Source organism: Labrus bergylta, chromosome 16 (assembly GCF_963930695.1).
Source record: "Labrus bergylta chromosome 16, fLabBer1.1, whole genome shotgun sequence".
NCBI classification, from domain to species: Eukaryota; Metazoa; Chordata; class Actinopteri; order Labriformes; family Labridae; genus Labrus; species Labrus bergylta.
Genome location: NC_089210.1, coordinates 20242911 through 20258686, shown reverse-complemented (window position 1 = coordinate 20258686; position 15776 = coordinate 20242911). Strand labels below are relative to the sequence as shown.

At 40.8% G+C, this 15776-nt stretch overlaps 1 long non-coding RNA gene across 1 annotated transcript in view; it reads right to left on the bottom strand.

Moving 5' to 3' along the window:
- Positions 1-15370, bottom strand: part of LOC136183080 (uncharacterized) — a 75113-nt gene extending 59743 nt beyond the window's left edge. The window contains exon 1 of the long non-coding RNA XR_010668899.1: positions 14943-15370. This is a non-coding gene — a long non-coding RNA (uncharacterized lncRNA). The remainder of the gene's footprint in view (positions 1-14942) is intronic.
- Between the last annotated feature and the right edge of the window lie 406 nt (positions 15371-15776).

The following is a 15776-nucleotide window of genomic DNA, read 5'->3' as shown; positions in this document are numbered from 1 at the left end:
AGCTCTGGAAAACATCACACAGCAGCAGAGTTAGATTTGGTTTAGAGCCGACTGTCTGTTGTAAGCAAAGGTTTACTAAGAATGAAATGTATATGTCTGATATTTACGAGTCAAGCTGATGTCTTCTTTCCTGCCTCATACAGATGTACCAAAGTAGCCAAGAATTTGTAGGATGTACCTTCTAGCAGAATATAAGCAAGTCTGTTAACATAGAAACTTTGTCAGTTTGTGATTGTTAACAATTTGTGTTCTGTTGTAACTGTCTGACCTCGGCCGATTAATAGTCTGTTTCACGATTTCATCATTCAGATGAAATTCAGTTTATACAGCAGCAACAACCCCCACCCGACAGCCTCCCTCTGAGGGCTGGACCATATTGGTCAAAATTGACATTAACAATCATTTTTCTTTCTGCGATACATTTTGTGATTTAAAAAAAACCCATAACAATAACATATAGATGCAGTGTCAAATAAAACCTTTTAGTTTTAGTTTTTTGGTGTTTTTATCTAGTTTTCTGATGTCCATTCTCGTACTTCCATCTCACACTGAGTCCAGCCCACACAGATAAAGGTAGAGACAACATGTGGAGCGAGAACAGGAGGAGCGACATGTTTCCTAGTAAACTTCACAAATAAACTTGTAGCTTGCTCTTGTGTTACTTATACGACATCAACCATTTCTTCTGTCTCTCACTTGAGCGCTAACTAAATATACAAGAGCAGTCGTTCATGTCACTGTTTATAACAGAGGGGTAAAAATGAAGAGAAAACCCACTTCTTCAGTCACCACTACTTAGAAGTAAAGTGCATATTAACTATAGCTAACCTGACACATGATGAGTCATCACATTTTGAAGCTTAGGGCCACGCTGCTCCATTTGACGAGTTATGACTGAGAATATGTTGTGTGGGAGATCGCTTGTTGTAATCTGTAACTGACACCGTCTTCTCTCAGATTTCATCAACTCACCTGAGGGGATGTTTCACAATGATTTCATGTCTGTTTGAGTAGCATCTCATCATCACGACTGCAGCATAGCACATTAATACGCAGCACCACTCTGATGCTGCGTTCAGGGCTGTGGGGTTTTATGAAAGTGTTTAGCAGTGTTCGTCTTGCATTTCGTTTTTTTTTCTATACTCTGTATAGCAGCAGGATTCAGAAACACCTCTTCACTAACTGACAGTGAAGTGTAATCTGAGTGAAACTCACAAACAGGAAGTGGTCAGATTAATTTGGACATATACAGAAGAAAGAGTGATCATTACTCCCCTGAATGAAACAAGCAGTCAACACTGATTTAGAAAATTAGGTCATAGATAGAATCACTGCATGAATTAGAGATTCTTGGTTTTTCTGCATACTTAATTCAATTTTTTTTTTTTTTTTTAAAGGGGTCTGCATAACATCTCGCACTACAGCTGATTGTTTTTCTTTCCACATGGTGGCTGAGCTGGCAGTTTTGGATCCTTTAACTTCATGGCTTTTAAGCTTCAAACAGAGATGACAGCTAATCAACTAAATCCTATCTTTACTTATTGTAGTTCTCATTCGGATCATTACTTTGACTTCTCTGTTGCTTAATTGTTACCAATTGTGAAGGAAAGAAAATGGTTGGGTAAAAGACTTCAAATGCAACCTCATGTGTGCATAAACAACTGTGGATATGATACATCATAACAGCAAAATCTGTTTGTTTTTCCTTTGCATGCATACAGAGAACAGAGGACGAGCCAGACTGTGAAGAAATCAAAGATAGGCTTTCAGATCACTGCTGCAGAGACTCTACACAAGACTATTTCTATCATCAGCTCCTGCTGTGCATGAATTGTTTTGTTTTTTCCACTTGCATGGGGTGGATGCCTGACTGGTAGCTCTACCCTGCCGTGTTTGGCTCAGTCGTTTCCTCATTCATTAAAGTAAGGTCACTCTGGAAACCCAACACAGAGATGAGAAAACATGCAGGACATTTCTGTCCCCCACTTTCAATTTTAAGTCGTTAAATATCACCATCCTGCACAGTTTGGGCTTTTTAGAAGTGGATAATCATTTGTGTTATTTATAAATCTCAAATGTCTGTTTTTTAAAGTGGGGTTAACGCCTCCATATTTTTTTAGAAAACAATCAAACTTTAGGGCTTTACACTCTATTTTCATCATTGAGCTCTGTGGGACGTCTGGATGTCTTTGTTCTACAAACAGGAAGCTGTTTAGGCGCCTTCAGGAGTTGGTTTGAGAGTCTCCCCTGGAGGAAAATACAGCAACACATTTCTTTTCTGCGGCCGACTTTCAGGCTACAAACACTGGGGGGGGGGGGGTGGAGGTCTGGGGGGATGGATGGATGAGCTTATGGACGGATGTGTGTGATGTGTGGAGTGAAGCTGTTTCACCTGAACCCCTCTGACAGCTGCAGCGAGCTGTCAGCCTGCAGCGCTGTGCACGGCAGGGTGAAGATAAAAAATCTGACAAAGTCTCGATAAATATCTCGTCATGGAACTTTCCTGATGTTTCTAAAAGTCAGAGAAAAGGATGCTTACTTGGGGAGTCATAGAGAAAGCAATAGAGATATCCATTGAGGGAAATACAACTTTATTATCCTGCAGCTGCAGAAAAGCATCTTCTCTCTGTTCCATTTATTAAAAGACACCCACGTAAGATCCAACGGAACGATATTTTGTGAAAAACAGCCTTAATAAAACTTCCCAATGAGTTTCAGACCCATCATGAGCGCTCTCACCGACGTAAGAACAAAGCTTAAAAGATGATGTTTATTATTTTTTTTCCCTCTTTTGATTGAAACTGGGACTTTTTTTTGGGCTGAAAATCCCACTTAGCACCGCACTCAAGGGAAATGGAGAGGAATGAGCTTCAGGAGTTATTGTTTGCACCCTGCGTGGATAAAGGATTACGGGCCGAGGGGGGGGGGGGGCTCCTGAGGTGTGTCTGGAGGTGGGACGTGGAGCGGATGGAGAGGGGAGGCAAACTGGGTCAGAGAACAAAGGAATGGGGAGGTGTTTTATGAAAGTTGCAGATGTTGCTCATCTGCAGCGAGCCCTGTAAGATATTGAAGATCTGGCATTTTCTAAAATCTCTTCTATTAATAAAGCCTCTCTTAGGACGTTATCGCCGGCGTGCATGGCTGTGGAGATATGTCGTACACACAGACTGAAAACATTTCAGATCCTATCATGTAACATTTTACACCCTGTGATTATTTTTCACAGTAACACATCGACAGAGTATCTCAGACTGCGCCATATTTTTTCCCTCTGGTGCCTCCAGCGCCCTCTTCTCCTGCTTATCTTGATTGGAGATAACTACAGGACAAGTCTCATTTGTAGATCTCCAGCCTGTTCACCATGCATTAATCTCACTTGGTACTGTTACAGTGTGCTTCAGCTCCACTCTCACTATAACAGAACGACTACAAGCACAAAGAGTCGAGAAGGACAGAGGGTAAAGAAAGAGGTTTCATATTATTTTAAAAAAGAGCAGATATGAAAAAGTTCAGGTTCCAAACAGTTTCAAAGTGTGTTCAGCACACTCCTGAGGTCCCTGAATAATTGACTGGGTGTTTAAATAGCGGCTTGTTTCAGGTGGTGCCCCTCTGGGAGGCACAGACATCGAGGGCATGCTGATCGGACGCCGACACAGACACGCACAGGGGCGGCAGGGAGCTGATTTAATTGGTTGAATGAACTCAAATGCAATTTAACACATTTGAATCTTTTTTTCCCCTGATTTCCTTTTACGCCATTTACCTTTCACATCCATTCTGCGTCGTCTTCTTCTCTTGATTTCACTCGTCATGTTTCTCTTTCTTGCTGTTACTCCAGTTCTCTTTTTCCACACTCGCCCTCCTCTTTGAAATTTGCATTTTTCCTGTTTCCTGTCTTGTTTTCACCCTCGCATCTTTCTTTCATATTCTCGTCCCTGCTCTTTTTATTCATGCAGTTTCTCCACCTTTCTTCCCTAACACTAACCCTATCTGGTCTCTGTGTGACTACTTAGAAGTGATCTTTGATGTGCTGCTGTTGACAGTACGCTGCAGCTAAGATAACTTACCTTGAACTACACATTAGCTTTGGGCTCTGCCTGTTCAAACTACACAATCAAGTTTACAGGAAGGCTGAATCTTTTTGCATTATTATTTTCTGTAATGGAATATTTATAGATGTAAAGTCTTTTGGAAATTGTAGCTGCAGGCTTCTACTGAATAACCAGTATTTACACAAAGAGGAGGATGAGGAGGAGGAGGAAGATAAGGAGGAGGAGGAAGAGTGGATTTCAGATTGGCATGTGAGCACACGTCACTGCACCGGGTCACAAGGTGAGGTTTTGTCTAAGAAGGCGACATCTACATTAGGACCAAGTTATTCAAGCTCTTCTCTTAAAAAAACTTTTTTTTTTTTCTCAATAATGCTTCTATGTATACATGACTTTGAACACTTTGTAAAGCCCATAAAATGACACTTAATTACAGCATTGCTTTATCGATTTTTTCCCTAATCACTGGTGATGTAATTACTGTATCATCATATCATCGATAGGCTGTTATAATTGAGATGATAAGGTCTGTTCATAGATATACTGACATCAATATATTTTTTTCTGATACGTGCTTTCTTTAAACATTTTAGTAAACATATGCAGAAAAACAATCAGGTGGTTTATAGAAACAGTGTCATCACATCACAGCACCCCTGACACATGGCCGTCTGCTGCACAACCTCTTGCATGTTATTTGGGCATACATGGTGACCACGGGCAAAAGAAACGTTGTACGAGCACGCCTCACTGGCTGCTGCTGGAGCGCCTCAAAATCTAGATGAGGAGGTTCATGATTTTCTATGCGGCCAGCTGCAGGTTTGATTAAAATCATTCAAACAATCATTTTACTACAGCTCTAACACCTGTAGCTGTAGGATCGGTGAAAGTCATGGAAAAATAGAATTTGTGTTTTACTCAATTCAAAACTGCTTCCTCTTCGTTTTAGAAATCGTTCCAATCGAAACATGAATCTGGCTTCTATTGACAAAAAGATGAAATATTTGATTATTCATGGCAGTTATCAAAGAGAAAGTCGACGCAAATGAGAGAGCAAAAAGAACAAGCTCAGAGCTGACATGCACGGTGACAGTTTGAGTGTTCATTATCCACATAGGATTCATCACTATCACATCAGTTAACCGTCTCAACCACAGTAATCTAGAGTTTTTTCCCACGCTCATGGTGGTCTCTATATCGGACTGCAAAATCTGATAGCCGTCAGTCTCAAATTGATGCCACTCGTATGAGAGCTCTATACACATTAGAGACACAAACAAACAAATCCCATCCTGATTTGATCACTTTGGATAATGGCTGATATAATGAGAGAAAACACAACAGTTCTGACGTGCAGTCTTAAGTTTGAAGAGGCCCTCCAGCTACAACAACGCTCCTTCTTGTCACAGAAGACTATTTGAAACGTCACAACAGGAGATAAGGCATCTAAACAGAAGGATTAAAGATTGAGCTTCAGTTTCAGGGTTCTCGTATTGTTCATGCCGGCTCACTGTCACGCTGGATAATAGGAGACCCTCGAGTAGAACAGAGCTCGTGTTAATGTTGTTCATACTGTGACAGGCTGCTGTGGAGGAGACTGACTGCACAGTTTTTTAATGACACACAGATGGCGGGAATGACACAGTATTAGTGAAACCATTGTGAGTTTGAGTTTTAACTTTTACATCTTTCATGATAACTTTCTCTGTCAAACTGTAAAAATTTTTTAAAAAATCTAGAGGCAAAAGTCAGCTAAAGAAACGTGATGTTCGAACACATTCTGCATCGCGCCCCCATTTCTTTTGCTAAAACATTAGCGTCTTCATTTACTGAGGTCAGAGTGCACGAAATGGTCAAGTTACGCTGAGAGCGCCCTCTGCTGGATCAAACTGCAAACGGTCCGTTTATTTTGAATTCAAACAGCTCATAACGGTTTGAGTATGAAAAGAAAAAGTGTACATTTCCATTAACTGTAATACTAATGAGCAAAACATCATTTTACAACATCTACCGGTACATAGGCTTTTCACTTCAGTTTCCACTTTAAACTTCAACTTGTTTGTAAAACTTTTTTTTAAAGGTTAAACTGGGATTGAGTTGTCCTCCAGGTTTGTTTGTGTGTGTGGTCGGTTCACACCTGTTACTCTGTGTTGGTATGTGCTCAGTCTGTTTACATGAGTGGGAGGAAGTAACTGAATTTGTGAGCTGCATGCAATTGTGTCGCCTTAATCTTCTCTTATTTCATGTTGCAGCAGTTGGTTAGTGTTATTGTTGCCGTCCATACCTCCTCCTCCTCTTTTCAAACATATCCAGTGGAAGTGTTTGCATGTCCATGACACCACACTGAGGACGTTTTGGACTTATATTCAGATATTACACAAGTCATGAGACACATTTACAAAAACATTATCAGCTGCATCTTGTCTAATTCTCTCTTATACACACACACACACACACACACAGAAAGTGAGAGAGAAGAATGGAGCAGACAGTGTCCGCTTAGATCATCCAGACATCAATGGCTTGTCATACAGCAGCCCCTTCAGTCAGCCCACTGAGGACGAGGAAGTCACAGAAGTATTTCCAGCAGCAGTCGAAGACAATGACACCGAGCCGTCCTCATAGAGAGCGAGGACATCAAACTCACACATAATGCACGTACACACACACCGTGTATACACACAGACACGGTGACTCAGTTTTTAAGTAGAAGGTCTCCCTTTAAGTTCACTCCTCACACTGCAAGATACACATTGCTGCACCCAGGCAGGAATAACAAGCACTGAGCAGAAGGTTCAGAAGAGAAGAAGAAGATATTGTCTTACAGACAGCCAAAGGGGGGAAGGAGTTCCAGAAAAGTTCTCCCACCTTAAAAAAATATATTTAAGAATGAAGATAACACCACAACACACAGAGGCTTCTGCAGCAAACACAGAAAGGAAATCTCTCTCTCTCTCTCTCTCTCTCTCTCTCTCTCTCTCTCTCTCTCTCTCTCTCTCTCTCTCTCTCTCTCTCTCTCTCTCTCTCTCTCTCTCTCTCTCTCTCTCTCTCTCTCTCTCTCTCTCTCTCTCTCTCTCTCTCTCTCTCTCTCTCTCATCTCTCTCTCTCTCTCTCTCTCTCTCTCTCTCTCTCTCTCTCTCTCTCTCTCTCGTGTTTTTTCAGCCTGTCGATGTTTCACTGAAGGTGACTGACTGAGATTTTCCAATGACAGCATGAGCGTTAAATTCATCTGCTGAATCTTAACCGCCTTGAAAAAAGCAACGGTTAAAGAAAGGTCAGAGCTGCATCATGAGTGTGAATAAAAATATATAAGGCTTGGCTGCAACTACAATTATTTTCATCACTGTGCAGTAAAATAAGTGGTGTTAATCTTGAATATCATAAATACTAGTTGGATGAGTTGGATAGTCCTCGTCGCAGTGGCCGTGGGGTTAAAATTCCACCTGGGCCCTTTGCTGCATGTCATCCCACACTCTCTCCTCCCATCATTTCCTGTCTCTGTTCAACTGTGCCAATCCGATAAAGACAAAAAAGGGCCCAAAAAATATCTTTAAAAAAAAGACAGAGAATAGCAGTAAATCATCAAATTGAAAAAAATGTGTAACAGACATTTTTTGGACATCAGAGCTTGAAGAGCGACTAAAATGATCGATCCATTATTTAAAAAGTTGCTGATTCATCGTCTTTAGATTAATAAAATGAATCGCTTGATCACTGCAACTCAGTTGGGTTATGAAGGCATATTTTGGATTAACCTGATTAATAGCAGCACACCTCATTAGGCAGATTGCGTCTGGACCATCATTTGACCCCGTTAAAGCCACGTCATCATAAAGCGTGTTGTTGTTACATCCAGTCACAGCCGTCTGCAGACAGTGTTTTTGTTGAGCATTGAGAGGACAGCACTGGATTGATGCTAACTCAGTAATCTCCTGTTTTTATTTTTATCCGTCACTTTTTTTTGATGATGAGAATCATAAAAACAATCTCCGGCTGCTGTACAAAACAAAAGGACAGAATGTCTCTGCACTCCGATGATCCCGCTGATCCTGTAATATGACACATCCAACCTCTTCCGACAAAGCCGATTGGTGCGGCCGCTGTGATAGCAATATGTGCTGCCAAACAAAACGCATATCAATAACCCCGGTGTCTCTCGCTCTTCAGCAGAGAAAACCGAAACCTTGAATCGCCTGATGTTATGAACAGACCTCTCTTATCTGACCTGCTTATTCACACACTATAGTTCTCTGTTTTTGTGTGCAGGTGCATCACTTCATGTTTCAATTAACTCCATCATATGACGCTGGAGAGTTATGAAAAGGCTATTTCTGTTTATGGCGAGCTGTTTAAACAACTTCAGATATGGTGACGCATAAAGCTAATTTTGATTTGAAATAAAAAAATGAACCTTTAGAAGAAGATTGTGCGTCAACATGCCCCTGTAATGTTTAAAAGGCTGCTTTGTCTAATAATGACTTCTTTAGACACTATAGGTGGTTAGAGTGTGTCTATAGTCCTCACCACAGCAGCACAGTTTAACTCTTACACTTGGCACTCTGCTGCATGCCATCCCCCATAACCCCTCCCCCCCAAATGTTTCCTGACACTTTTTTCAGCAGTTCTCATCCAATAAAAGCTAAAGCACAAAAATAATCACCCTCAATCATACATAACTTCTCTCTTGTGATGCTTTTTTTCCCTTATTCATTGCAAAAACTCTGATATTGTCACATATAGATAGTATATAGATAGTCCTTATATGGACCATTTACAGCAGAGAGAACTCCCATGATTCCCCGCCAGCCTCGACGTCATCTTTTGTTATTGTTTTGATTGAGATCCCCCCCTGGCGGCGGATTTGACAAACTGTACGTTTAAATCAACGATGTAAACTGTTCAATGTCAAAACTTTGAAAGAGGAAACGTGTAGCAAGCACGTCAAAGTACAATGCAACACAAGCAGCAGAAATTAATAGTGTGAAAGTCAAAAAGGGGCAAACGTGGAACATGATTTCATAAATCTGGAGGCTTATCACCCCAACAAACACGGCCTGACTTAATCAGAGAGTCACAAAGGGTGTACGTCATTTGAAGATGATAATGAGGCAGGTGGTGAATGAAACACAGATTTGGGTCTATGAGTGCAATATTAATCATTCCCTCCATGTTAAAACAGTCCGATTCATGTGTCATTCAGCCTCACTCACACCAGACAAGTGTTCACATGATTGCATCAGGTTAGAAAAAAAATCAGAGTTAAAACAGACAGAGGAGAGGAGCACGGTGGTGAATGATAAAAGCACTGACGGGCAGAGTGTGTGAATGTTTACAGCTGTGTGTGTGTGTGTGTGTGTGTGTGTGTGTGTGTGTGTGTGTGTGTGTGCGCGTGTGCACATGAACAACTGCGGGTAAAATTAGGAATTAGAGCAGGGGAGAGAGGAGAATGTCTGCGTTCAGTGTGGGTCAGCTCTCACTGCGGAGCCTCCCTCCTTACCCCCCTCTCCTCTGAGACTGCTATAAAAGAATATCTGATGTGGATGCAGAGAGTGAGAGAGAGGCTGAGAGGACAAAAAGAATGCTCTATCACTGTGGCATTCAACGCCACTGGCTGTTTTTTTTGTGCCAACAGTCTCAATAAATTCTATTCAAAACATACAGTTGTGCCTGCAGACTTCCAAGTGAGGGAGGGGGGAAAGAGCGAGAAACTTAGAACAGCAAAGATTGGAGTTGGCATGTGATAAGGAGGAATTTGTTGCAGAGTTTATTCTGCAGATGTTGAGTTTTTCATTTTTAGAAATTTCTCACTCTTTAAATAGCTTCCGGCCCCTTTTTTTTTAAAAACAACTGACATAAACACGAGGAGAGAAAAAAATGGCACTACATAAAGGTTTCACTGGCTCGAGGTGGGAACTCAGCACTCATACAGGCAGAGGAGGAAAGTGTGAAAAGAGTAGGGGCGTCACAATTTAAACTTTGAAAAAAACCCAGACAATATCTATGTCTGCTTTGATACCATGGCAACAAAAATACAAGGCACAGCCATCCAATATCGGGTAATGTCTTATTTACCGACCACATCATGTTGAACTCTTACTATATCACAATTATCTTATCTGGGTTCAGTAACAAAACTTAGCCAATTTAGACAATTCTACATCCTTTACTCAGAGTTAGAAAGGGTTTAGACAGTTTAAGTATTTGGTTAGTTAAGGTAAAGATAAGCTGAAGGGCATCTGTTTAATGTCAACTTCTATTTTGGATTTAAAGATAATCCAGTGGCCCAAAGTGTAAAGGTTTCTTTGTCCTGAAAACCAAAACCATCACAATATCATGTTTCTAAGGAGACTCAAAGTTCTTACCCTCACCTGTGTGCATGTGCATCCTCATGCAATTAACATAGACTCAGAAGTAAAAAAAAAAGAAAGAGTTAATAGTGATCAAAAACTGTCCAGGGAACATTCAAGTTTCTCTTAAAGAACGTGCTTAAACAATGTGCCACAATTGATTCTGTCACAGAGTGGGATCTCTGATCGAGGAAAAGCCAGAAGAGCTGTGTTCAAGGATCTCAAGCTGTCTTCAGGCTCGGCTGGGATTAAAAAGTCATTAATGTTGGAGGCATGAGTCCTAGATGAGCTTTAAAATTCATCAGCTAAATGCTGAAATCTATTTCCACAGGGACAGGTAACCAGTGAGGTGAAACCAGGATGTGTGAAATTAGAATTTCCATCTCTGATGACTGCTTTGTGAAGGTGAAAGATCCACTCTGTTAATCACAAAGGTTCAGAGTCATTTTGTATACATTTGTCATGAAGCAGATTTTTAAAAACTTAACCACACAGACTGTTGATACAACGTGCTGTTCCATTTAGATCAGATTGAAACTCTGATCCAAAATGAGTCTAAGAACATCCCCCTGTTGTTTTTGAAAAGAGATGGCAGCTTCATGAAAAGACTAGAATAAATGTTGTGAATTAAACTCCTCGAAAAAAAATGGTACAAAGTCACCCAGCCTGAGGCACTGTGATCTGCTGCTCATTGTCATCGGTATTCTTGGATTGTCTTCATGAATTTAGCAAAGGCTTCATGTCCGAGTGTGAAAGGAAAGGTAACTTGGTCATGAGTACTTCAAAGAATCCTCACACAAAGTCGGCTCATTGAAGAAGATGTGACGGCTGCTAATTTTGCTCGTGAATGCATCTGAAGTTTTGAATGGTCCTTGAAAAAATGACTGAACATTGTTGTAGCTGTAAACTTTTTTAAAAAAGGGAGAAAGTGACACAAGATGTAATTTAGGCTGTCAAGGACCTCCGCATTCTGTCATTATGTTTCAAATATCATCAGTCCTGCACGACTTCTATGATCCTTTTCCAGTAATACAGCCATTAAATGTACAATATGTAGAATTTTATGACAATGTTTGAACATTAAAATATCTGAATTATTAAAAATGGATTAAACCTGTTATATTAATTTTTTTTGTTGAGTACTTACATTATCTCAAATATTTCAAACAGTTATCAAAGCCAGAGAAACCCATAATTTAAAGTAGTAACGTGATGTGTCTTGTCGTGGCGGCCGCCATTACAGAGCCGCCATGACAGACAGAATGTTTATCGTTGCCGTGGAAACACCAGATGTTACATCAAAGACCTCTGCACAGGGACGCAAGAGCTGCTACTGAAAGCTACCGTACTCTTGCTGTTTGTGCTGCTGTGATAAAAATGTCTATGTATGGAGGCTATGGTCCTCCAAGCGGGCGGCCCAGGTTCGAATCCCACCAGTGGCTATGTCATTCCCTACTCTCTCTCCCTGATTTCCAACTCTATCCACTGTCCCATCTCTCCATTAAAAGGCACAAAAAGCAAAACAATCATGGGTAAACATATTGTCTTCCTCAGATTGGTTTCGCCCGTTCATCTTCACTACGGTCAACGCGGGGTGGACTCAGAGGGTACTCCCATGACTCCCCGCCAGCCTCGCTGTCATCTTTTGTTATTTCAGTCCTGATTAAGAGACCCCTGGTGGCAGAATCTACATGTTGAATCTTTAATTGGTCACTATCTCAGCACAGAGTCTGGCACATATCTGCTCAGACAAATGAACAAGCGCAGCCACATCCGTGTCATGGCGTTATCTCATTTGTGGGATACATTCCGCTCCATTTGTCTCACACAGCTGTCTTAAATCAGAGTGTTGCCAAATCCTCCTCCCAGCCAGAGAAAGCCTGTGAGCCTCACAAATGAAGAAGGAGAGGCGGAGGTGTGTGGGGGAGAACAGGAATAGAAAGGGGGTGAGTCAGCGTGAAGGAAGAGGCCTTCAGGGGGGCAGAAGTGGCCTAGATGACTTTTTTCAAGTGGCATCACACTAATGATAGCCACTTAGTGTGTTGCGAAGGGGCAATATGGGATTTCCTTTAGAGGAGAGAAGTGGAAGTAGTACTCTATTAGAAGTACAAAGGTTCTTTGTTCAGAAATTAATTATTCAAAGCATTTTGAATTTAATAAGCCGACGATTGCACGGCTTTGTTTGGACTGCAAACCTTTTTTTTGTGGCAAATTCAGATTGAACTACTTTCTGCGTAACAAGTTGTTTTCACTGACCGACGGAGCAGAAGGGGTCGGATCACAGATTGGAGTTGTGTTGCTATGCATTTCTTTCAATATTATCTGAAACATTACTTTTCATTTTGAGACTCTGTAAAGTTCATGTTGCTCTGAAGCGTCAGCCTCCAGCAGTGACAAGTGAAGCCACTAGGGAAGTGCAAAAAAAACTGCAGTTCCTCGAGTGTCCACTTGAGGCTGCCTGCAAAAGCCCCAGCAGCCCCATTAACACCCATGTTCACAGACTGGATGAATAAATGATTGTGGTCTGAATAGTTCCTGTCTTTCTGTGAACACCATACAGTTTTTGAATGCATTTAATCTGTTTTGCATATGAAGACTAAGAGTTATGTAAATTAGGGGCGTGGCTTAACTGAGAGGAGGCTTAAGGTCCGCTTCAGTGCCACCTGTTTCCCTACCACTGACTGAAAGTTAGGTTAAGAAAGCATTTTCAATATAACAACAGCCATCTTTGGGTGATGTCTGAGACTATTGGTGCATTCATGTGGTGTTGGACACATTGGAAAAACAAGTTTCCAAGTTGTAAAATGCTCATGAATGTCTGCTGAAGTCGGAACAACAACTCAGAAAAAAATTAGGTGCCCGACTTGACGTCATGATCGTCATCACATGGGGGGTAACAGAGACAAGTCGTAGAATCCACGATATTTGTTGCCGTTGTTACAACATACAGACTCTCCGAACTGAAATCACATGAACACACTGAAGTTGGAAGAACGACTTCCCAACTCGGAAACAGGGACCATCAGAGGAGCACCTGAACGCAGCATTAGACCATATTTTGTAAAGTATACGGTTGCTCCTACATTACATAAAACCAGCTACGAGGAGTTCAGCAGTGAAACTTGATTATTAATGTTTGGAGTTGTTGGATGTCCATTAATCATTATTTCCTGAATACACTATAACCACTGTTAGCAATGTACTGGAGCCTCTTTTATATTAACACAGCAATCTATGCAGATGAGCTGTTACACTTAGTGTGATACAAAGAGGCACTTTATTAGGGATTATATAGGAGAGAGGCAAAATTATTTCTCGATGAGAAGTACTGTATAAAGGGTTTTTTCTTCAGAACTAAATAATTCATCATATGAAATAAATTAGCTGCCACTTCTAAGGCCCGACTCACACTTTAAGCTACAATGAGTTTTTCAGCATTTCCAGATTGTATCTGGATGGTTCTGGGTAAAAATGACTTTTCCTCCATTTCATCTCACCGTGTCTGTTTGCTGAGTCAGAAATGTGTTTTTAGAAACGTAACATCCTGCTGTAGTATACAGTAACTGCAAACTCAGACAAACAGAGCGCCGTGTTAGGTCCTGGATGTAACTCCAGTTCTACGAGTGACTAGCCCTCTAACGGGCTCTGCTATTGGTTTAGTAACAAATAATGTTATTGAAATGATGCAGCTTTTCATATGACAGTCAGTTGTACTCTTTCTAAAAAAAAAAAAAAAAAAAGGAGTTCACGTTTATCTCACTGCTTAGACTGACAAGTCTAATTCAAATGAGGATATACAATTGAATGTGAAGTATAGGTCAACACATTTTTTCATGAATCAAACTGTGACTTTGGAAGTAAAATAAAAATAATAAAGCCTCCAGTCTATTCTTAAGCATCTAACCAAATTATAGCACCTGATATGAGTTATGTTTTCAGCAAGGGTAACGTGAAGTTAGTTTCCTTTCACACATTATTATTAAAGCAGTAAATGCTATAAACAAGTACATGAACACACGCACACTCCAGCTCCTCTTGTCTCTCAGGATGGTGAGATGGAGAGGGTGTCATTAAACACATCATCAACCTCAGAGACTTCCAACAACAGAGAGGCCTAGAGGCCAAGATGCAGTGGAGCTTCTCCTCACTGTCAGTACTTGTTAGATCAATGAAAGTCAAGCTTGCATGCTTTTTTTTAATCAAACACACTTCGACTCATCAGCACCTTCATGCCCCAACAAAAGAGTTTAATCAGTAAAATGCAATCTGCAGGGGCACACAGGAATATGCTCCATGCACACCAGTGAATCAGCATGCATCTGTTAGACACTCTCTGAGAAGTCATAAACCACCTGCTACGTTTTCAATCCAAAGCCTGAATAAACAGCGACACACACTGTGTCTGCAAGTCACACACACTGACACAGACCGCTGACGAGCAAAAAAAAACATCGACCAGAGAGCCAGAGAGAATATGGCACACACATTGCTCATTAAACCAAAAAAAAAAAACAGCAGCGTGTGGTAACAGAGCAGGCTGTCCTACCTTTGTCCTGGTGTGAACTCTTCTTCCTCCGTTGTGGAGACTCCAAAGTTGGTGATCAGACTCCCGCAGGTGTGCGCCAAACATGCGCTTCTGCGCAGGTCGATTAGCGTCAGCTCCGGAGTGGCAGCTTTGATAGTCTTCTTTATCCACCTTTTTTTCTCTTGAATTCCTGGATATGTCCTCAAAACTATGTTGTAGAAAAAGTTGATTATTTGTTTCTTCGTGTGTTTACCTTTCACAATATGTCAGTTCTGGGGTCTTTAATCCAGTAATTTGGGTTTAGTTAGTAAATCCATCTGCCAGTCTGTCTATTAGTCAATCTCCTTCTTGCGCCTTACTTAAAACTATATATAAAAAAAAAATCGTTCAAATTCTGCTAGCTAAAAGCTTTTAATCCATACAATGTGGAGCAGGGACACCGTGTGGCGGCCAGGTGAGGTGGAAAAAGGTGATTAGCAGTTTAACCCCGCCCACCTTAGTTACCGTTGCTACGCGTGTCAGTTTTTTAAGGCTTGAAAACTAGCTTACAGCTTTAAATTGTCTTTTTAATTAAAAAAACCGAGTTTAATGAGTCAGATTAATCGATTATTCAAGATTTGTTTGTTTGTTTGTCTTTTTTTCTCTCTTCTTTTTAAAATGTGTTTTGGTTTCTGTATTAGGCTAAGTACGGTGGCCGTGAGGTCAACTGCACAAATATTTAACGCTTGCAAAAAATATTTTAACAAATGTCATAAACATCTCACTAAATGTAAAACGATTTCTTGAAATGCAAGTAAGCTTAATTATTTTTAAAACGTACAAATATCTCAGGAAACATCAGACAAAACTTTTCTG